The sequence below is a fragment of the Diceros bicornis genome, chromosome 7, assembly GCF_020826845.1.
Source record: "Diceros bicornis minor isolate mBicDic1 chromosome 7, mDicBic1.mat.cur, whole genome shotgun sequence".
NCBI lineage: Eukaryota > Metazoa > Chordata > Mammalia > Perissodactyla > Rhinocerotidae > Diceros > Diceros bicornis.
The window spans coordinates 62,690,513-62,698,130 of record NC_080746.1 but is presented as its reverse complement, the minus strand read 5'-3'; the positions used below and the strand labels follow the sequence as shown (position 1 = coordinate 62,698,130).

The window sequence follows — 7,618 nt, the reverse complement described above, 5'->3', positions numbered from 1 at the left end:
TGCACTTGCATGTCTCTCTGCATGGAAGCATTCTCCCCCCGATGTCAGCATGACTCACTCTCACATTTCATTGAGTCTCCTCTTGTCAGAAGGACCTGCTCTAACTTACCAGTGGCACAAGTGCCGATACTATCACTTGGTGTACATTTTCCATATTTCTCTTATTTTTACTACAGAGTATCTACCATCTTTCTTTAAATGTCTACCTCTTCCTCCTAAGAAGTAATCCATGCATGGATCAGGCATGGTTTTGTTCACCATGTATCCTCAGTACCTGGAATAGTGCTTCACACACAGGAATACAATGTTTGATGAATATGTAAAGCTAAAACCTTCTCATCTCTCCATAGATGATTAGACCTTTCTTATTAGCTTTTCATTTTTTTATTTCCATCTATTAGCAGTTCTCCAATAGCTGAGAAGTGTCTACCTCCTAACATACCTGTCCCACATGGAACCTACCCCTGCCCTGAAACTCATTGCCCAGAGATACCTACAGAAACAGCAAGGACCATAATAGGGAGGTAATCTTATCTCTAACAAGTTTATAGCAGTTACAATTCAGAAATCACTTTGACCTATTTACTCTGCATATAAAAATCATTAACAAATAAGAGTACTCCCTTTCTTCAGATGTGTAAATAGAATCAAGTGACACCTATCATTCTATACACGGAGATCATTCCATTATAATAGGTAGATTTGGGTGAACATACCATCCTCAGGATCCTCCTTCGGAGTTCTCTCCACTACTGCACAGATTTTACCAAAGAGAAACCGAGGTAAAGTTTGCAAGTACTAGATTGATACCCAATGCTAAGGGGGTGTAGAAATGCAGAGATGAAGACTGACTGGGAGGTTCTGGGGAGTCTTGTATTTGTAGATTTTGGGATTTTATCTTGGCCTGGACACAAGACAAAGATGTTGATAAGCAACTATAGGTGTATGTTTCTAGGGAGAAAAGAGCATGTTCATATTGTCGACACAAATATCCATTATCAATGTATGAATCAAAATTGCGGGGAGTTTACTATGAGCCAATCCTGAAGACCATATAGCCTGGGGGAGTCCTTTCACAAAGGAACAGAACACTCCAAAGAAGTGAGAGTGTTCAGATTGGTTTTTTATTTATTTATTTTTGTGAGGAAGATCAGCCCTGAGCTAACATCCATGCTAATCCTCCTCTTTTTGCTGAGGAAGACAGGCTCTGAGTTAACATCTATTGCCAATCCTCCTCCTTTTTTTCTTTTTCCCCAAAGCCCCAGTAGATAGCTGTATGTCATAGTTGCACATCCTTCTAGTTGCTGCATGTGGGACGCGGCCTCAGCATGGCCAGAGAAGCAGTGCATCAGTGCGTGCCCAGGATACGAACCCGGGCCGCCAGTAGCAGAGCGCACGCACTTAACCGCTAAGCCACAGGGCCGGCCCCAGATTGGTTATATACCATCAAAAAGCATGCATCACATATGATTGGAATGTCCCTTTTATAATAGTCATGCAATTGGTTGCTGGCACAGCAATTTGGAGAACACAGCAGGTTGGTGGTTGCAAGGTGGGTGATCACAAGGTGAGTGCAGCAGTTCAGCAATCAATGTTTAGTTTAGGGATAGATGCTTGTCCTTAAGACAATGCCAATGTGGGAGAAGTTACATCCTTATCTTTAAAGGCATTGTTCTTGTCTTTAGGACATAGTAAATACTTAAAGCAGGTATACAATGCATGCTCAACAGCCACGTCAGGCCCTTTTGGAAAAACAAGTTCAGGACAAATTAGTTTTACACCAAATGGCTTCCTCATATACTCCAATATATCCTATTGCTTGTCACTTATTTATCAATATACTCATAGGATCACACACATGACACAGACCTGAGAAACATAAATTCCAATGAGGCATCTGTCAGTCATGAGAGAGAGGTCTCAATATATAAGAGACATCAGAGAATGGAGAGATAAAATCTATCCTGTTTGCAACACCCTGAGTGCTATTACAGGTTGAATTGTGTTCCCTGAACAGATGTTGAAGTCCTAACCCCAAGTATGTGTGAATGTAACTTTACTTGGAAATCATGTCTTTCCAGATGACCAAGTTAAAATGAAATCATAAGGGTGGGCCTAAATTCACTATGACCATGTGTTTTTAAACAGGGGAAATTTGGACACAGACAGACATGCATACATGGAGAATCCATGTAAAGACAAAGGAAGAAATCAGGGTGATATATCTACAAACAGAGAACATCAAAGATTCCCAGGAAAATGCCAGAAACTAGCACATAGACATGGAACAGATCCTTCCCACACAACCCTCAGAAGGAACCAACCCTGCCAACATTGTTCACCTTGTGTTTCTACCTCCAGAATCGTGAGAAAATAAATTTCATTTAAGCCACCCATTTGTGGTACATTTTATATGGCAGCCTTAGAAAATAATACAAGTGCTTATTTTTCCTTTCTTCATTCATTCTTTATTCTATCATTGAAGAAGCACTTCACCATTGAAATTCTCCCCACCTAAGTCAGATGGACAGATACACACACAGAGAGAGATAAAATACATCCTCCCTTTGGGAGATGGTATAAAGTAGGAGTTTTTACATTAGGGTAAGGACGAACTAGGTCCTGAGTTTTCTTATCTCACTATATCCTGACGGTCTGCGCAGAAGATGTCTGTATCTGTACAGTTTAGACAAGAAAAAAGAAGTGTCTTCGCAATAGGGAGAAAAAGTCCTATGAGGGTTTTAGCCAACATCCTTGAAACTTCCCCCCTCCCCTGGGTCAGGAATTGCCAATGGGAAGGTGGACCTGTTCTTGGCACCCAGAGATCTGAGGAAACTCAGAAACATTGCAACTCCTCTCCATTCTTCTATACTCAAGGATCCCTCTTTGACCACCCCTTAGAGGCCAGGGTTTAATTTGTCCCCTATCAATGACCTCTCCCCAAGCACTCTAGCTCCTAGGTCAGTTAGTTTCAAAGAAGTCATTTGGTAACAGAGGCCATCCTCATAAAGTTACACTTACTTTCATCCCTTTTTCTCACAATCAGTTCATCAGAAAATCCTATAGTGCTTGCTTTGAATTAGGTCCCATGCAACAAAATCTTTGACCCATATTCCAGCAATAGTTTCCTCACTGGTCTTCCTGATACTCTCATGATCTCACACAGCCTGCTCTCATCACTGTTCACACCAACAGCCAGAATGATTTTTAAAAGTTTACATAAGTCTTGTCACTCCTCTGCTCAAGTGCATGTCATTCAGTGTGAGTCTATCCTTATCGTGGTCTAGTTAGGTGCACATTACACATCCCTACTATGGCCTCGTCTCTCTCAGTTCACCTCCTACTCTTCCCCAGCCCACATTGGCTGTCTTTACATTCCTTAATCACTCTGGACAAAAATCCAAAAATCCAACTTAAATCCATAGTTTCCCTGAAGACTCTGATCAAAATCACCTTCCCACACTGAGACCTAACCTGAAATCTATTTAAAATTGCAAAGACCTTTCCCAGGGCACATAGATCCTTTGCTTCATTACAGTCCTTTTGGTGTATTATTGTTCTTTCTTGGTTGTACATTTGTACCATAGTGAGTTTCATTTTTTTTGCATACTATTTTGCTCTTTTACTCTTTGTTTACTTTCTTTCCCTCACCCATAATATAATCTTTTCTTGGTACTTAATATTTATTATATGTGAGGTAGATGTTAATACAAGATTTTCCCCATAGCTGTATGAATTTGTTATTGTATACATTATCAAAAATATTAAAATTTTATAAAATTCATTTCTTCCTGTTTAATGTGACCTCTACTAGCTGTTGAGTAGGCAATTAATATATACTATTTGTGGACCTTGTCCAGGAGTTAGTCACAGACTCACGACCTCTGAATAGTGAGAGGAAAATAAACTACATGTCAAAGTATATGTAACATAGAGATCAAGTTACAAAGTACTTAGAGGTGAGATTAAGAGGAAATTCCTTCTGAGAAATGACCAACACCTTGTCTTATCTCTGTGCAACGGAAAATTGAGTAAGGAGTTAAGGTAATTAAGCAATAGAAAGGTGTGTCTAAGATTATGAAGAACAAGTTCCAAAGCAAGTTCTCTCACCAGAAGTTCACGGGGCACTACTGGGCTAAGAGTAAGCCCTGGCACTCAGCGGAGAACAAATTCCCTGTGCCTGGAACTCCAGAGATAAGAGACCACAGAGGAGCTGCACAGATGGGAAGCATTCGATCATCCAGCCTCTCTCACCAGGCTTCCCAAAGCGCTGGTAATTTATCAAGAAGGTTGTGGACAGCTTCCTAAAAGCTACCAGAACTAGAGGAAGTGGATGAACTTCAAGAGGGTCTTATCCTTGTCAGAGCCCCTAAGATCGCTTCTCTCCATCGTGCGTCCAGATAACGGTTCTCATTTCTGCAGGCTTTGACCAGGAGCTTAGGCTTTTATGAAGAGGGAAAACAGGGATCCATCTCACAGGATTCTCTAGAGGAAAGGAACAGGGGGTTTTCTGCCTCTGAAATAAAAGAATATTCTGGCTCACCTTGGCAGGGTAGAAAGTCAAAACTACAAAATAGGAAGAAGATGAGGGTAACTGCCTGGAGAAATAATGGTCCCTCCAAAAAATAAACAAGGCTCTTTGCCTTTTTAAACTTTCTTTAAAAGTCACTCCTCTCCTAGACTCAATGTTCTCCTCTTCCTCCACTTTAGCAGACAAACCTACAATCTGGCTCTTTTTATTAATTCAGAGCAGCTTCAGAATCACAAATTAAACTCATTCAAATACATTCAATCTGATCCTCCCAAATCCTCCTGCCATTTGCCCTCACAAAGTCCCCTACATACCTTCAGGAGAAGTGGAGGAGTCTTGACTTGTTGGAGATCAGGGATAGGTGTGATCAAGACTCACTCACCAAGCCAGAGGCATGCTCTCCACAAAGGAGTTCCCCCACAGAAGCTGGGTGAGAAATGAAAGTTAAATTCTTAGAAGCAGAGATGAAACAGAGGAAGCAGAACAGAGACTTAAAAACAATAACAATGGGAGGCTACCAGATAGCACAGCAGAGGAGTGTCATGCTTTAGTATTTTCCGCCAGCTAGGAACCCAGTCATGGGGCCGCCCTGTGGCTTAGCAGTTAAGTGTGCGTGCTCCGCTACTGGCGCCCGGTTCAGATCCCGGGCGCGCACCAACGCACCGCTTCTCCGGCCATGCTGAGGCCGCGTCCCACATACAGCAACTAGAAGGATGTGCAACTGTGACATGCAGCTATCTGCTGGGGCTTTGGGGGGAAAGAGAAAAAGGGGAGCAGGATTGGCAATAGATGTTAGCTCAGAGCAGGTCTTCCTCAGCAAAAAGAGGAGGATTAGCACGGATGTTAGCTCAGGGCTGATCTTCCTCACAAAAAAAAATAAAAAAGAAAAAGAAAAGAAACCCAGTCGCTACATTCTTTTTCCTCTCCCAGTTTACTCCAGTAAGATTATTTTTATAAAAAGAGTGTGAATTACAATAACACATTCTATAGCTTGCCTGAATACTCAGAATTTCAATTCAATCCTATAAATATTAGTTAAGCTTATTCTATATTCAGATCCTAAGCAAAGTCACTAGGCATAAAATAATGATCCAGAAAGCCTTGGCACTGTACATCTTGTAACACACAATGATGGGGGCAATAATCAGTTATAAAGCCCTGTAATTTTGAACTGACACAGTGATTATTAGAGGCTGTCATTGTGGATGGCAAAAACACAATTAAAAAAAAATTCTTCAGTGTGATCCTATTGAGAAAATATTTCTACAATGTCATTGAATCTTAAAAGTCCATCAGTTAATTACCAGTTTCTGCTCCTTATCCAGACAGACCAGAAGAGGAAGGATTCAGGAGAGTAATTGTGGTAAAACAGTGTCAGCGCCATGTTACTCAGCAACTAGGAGGAGGTGAGAACTTGTGAGGTTAATAGATGGTGCTGCTCCAGTTTGATCTTTCACTGAGTAACACTCACACCTGCAAAATTTTCCACTATCTTCTGCTTCCTTTGGGAAACATTTGGTCCTTTTGTTACCAAGCAAGGGCTCTCTCCACCTGATGCACACAGAAGCCAAAGACTGTGGTACACCAGTCTTTGAAGGAAGAAGCAGTTTATTACACAATAGATTGGTAAGGAGACAGAAGGACAGAATTTCAACCGAGTCTCCTGGATTCAGGGTGTGTAGTAAGGTTTAAGGGATCAGGGAGATCAGGCTGGTATGAGAAAGCACTGGCAGGACGAGTTTTGATTGGCAGATCAAAATTTTCTCTTTTATACATGCTCCTGGTTGGCTTGCCACGTTTCAAAAATACCTTCAACATTCTGCTGTTAACATGAAGTCAGCAGAGTAAACAGAGGTAAAGTTGTTATGCAGATTTAAGTCATTGTCTTCTCTATTGATAAGAGTCTCTAGAGATTTAATCATCCTCTCCCTCCTGACAAAAAGCAGAAGGCACCCATACCAATGGAGATTTCTCCTATAAAAGTAAACTTCTCTTACAAGTGAGTAACTTCTCTTAGGTTTTCAGAGCTTTCTTTGGTGTCAGCTGTTTCAAAAAAATAATCAGTCTCAAGTAATTCTTATGCCAAAGAGGCATATTTAGGGATGGCAAATGCTGTTCCTGGTACTATGGTTATACTTTTTACACCATCAATGAAAAGCAGAACTGAAACATTTTATATTTCCTACACATACTTTTGTGTCCTATTGTCTATCCTGTTCTTGTTCTGATTACATGTTCCAGATATGGCAGCTACAAGATGGTGGAAGCTCTCTAATATGGGTCCCTGACAGACAGGATTGCAGAACTCACCAATCCTCACATATTAAATAATGTGAGACATGTAGGGCACTGAGAAGCCAATGTTTTTCCAATTAAAGCACAAATATTTTGGTACTGTTTTTACCCTGCAGAAAACTAAGCTGATCTTGGCTTATAAACTCTTTATGATTCACTTACGTCTATGAGGTAGAACTGAAAATTAAAGAGACATAATTGCTGATCCGTATTGACAATTACAGTTTCTTGGGTAGGAATAAGATTTTTTCTAACAACCAATAAACTTTTGATGCTTTTCAAGTGCAGTGACAATCATCTACATTTTGTACAAATTGCATTTTTTCCTTTATCATCTTTGTTATCACACAATACTGTCATTGAGTATCCCTCCTCATCCAGCCCTGTGCCCAACAACAGTAAGTTGTCTGAAGGCAGAAAAGGACCTTTTCTATGTTGTTTCTTCATGTCTCAGCTCTATTACAAAGTGTTGTATACAGGGAGTGAAATCTAAATAGAAAGACATGCACTTATATAGCTATAGATATCATTTTAATCACATTGAACATAGTGAGGATAATCACTGTTATGTTCTACTGTTGTTGTGATAGTCAAGATAATCGCCATGATACATAATGGAATTCTTGTGTTAGTATTAGCATTTACATGAACTCCTCTGACGAATTTTAACCAAAAATTTTTCATATCTTCTCTGTTTTGTTCCTAAGATCGACAATCGACTCAGATACTTACCTCAATGCCTGTTATTTCATCTATCTACACCACCACACTCTAACCATGTTACTCCCTGTG

At 40.4% G+C, this 7,618-nt stretch overlaps 1 protein-coding gene across 1 annotated transcript in view; it reads right to left on the bottom strand.

Annotated features, from left to right (window-relative positions):
* LOC131408754 (tripartite motif-containing protein 5-like) overlaps positions 1-7,618 on the bottom strand; it is a 420,025-nt gene that overhangs the window by 252,623 nt on the left and 159,784 nt on the right. The window lies entirely within an intron of this gene.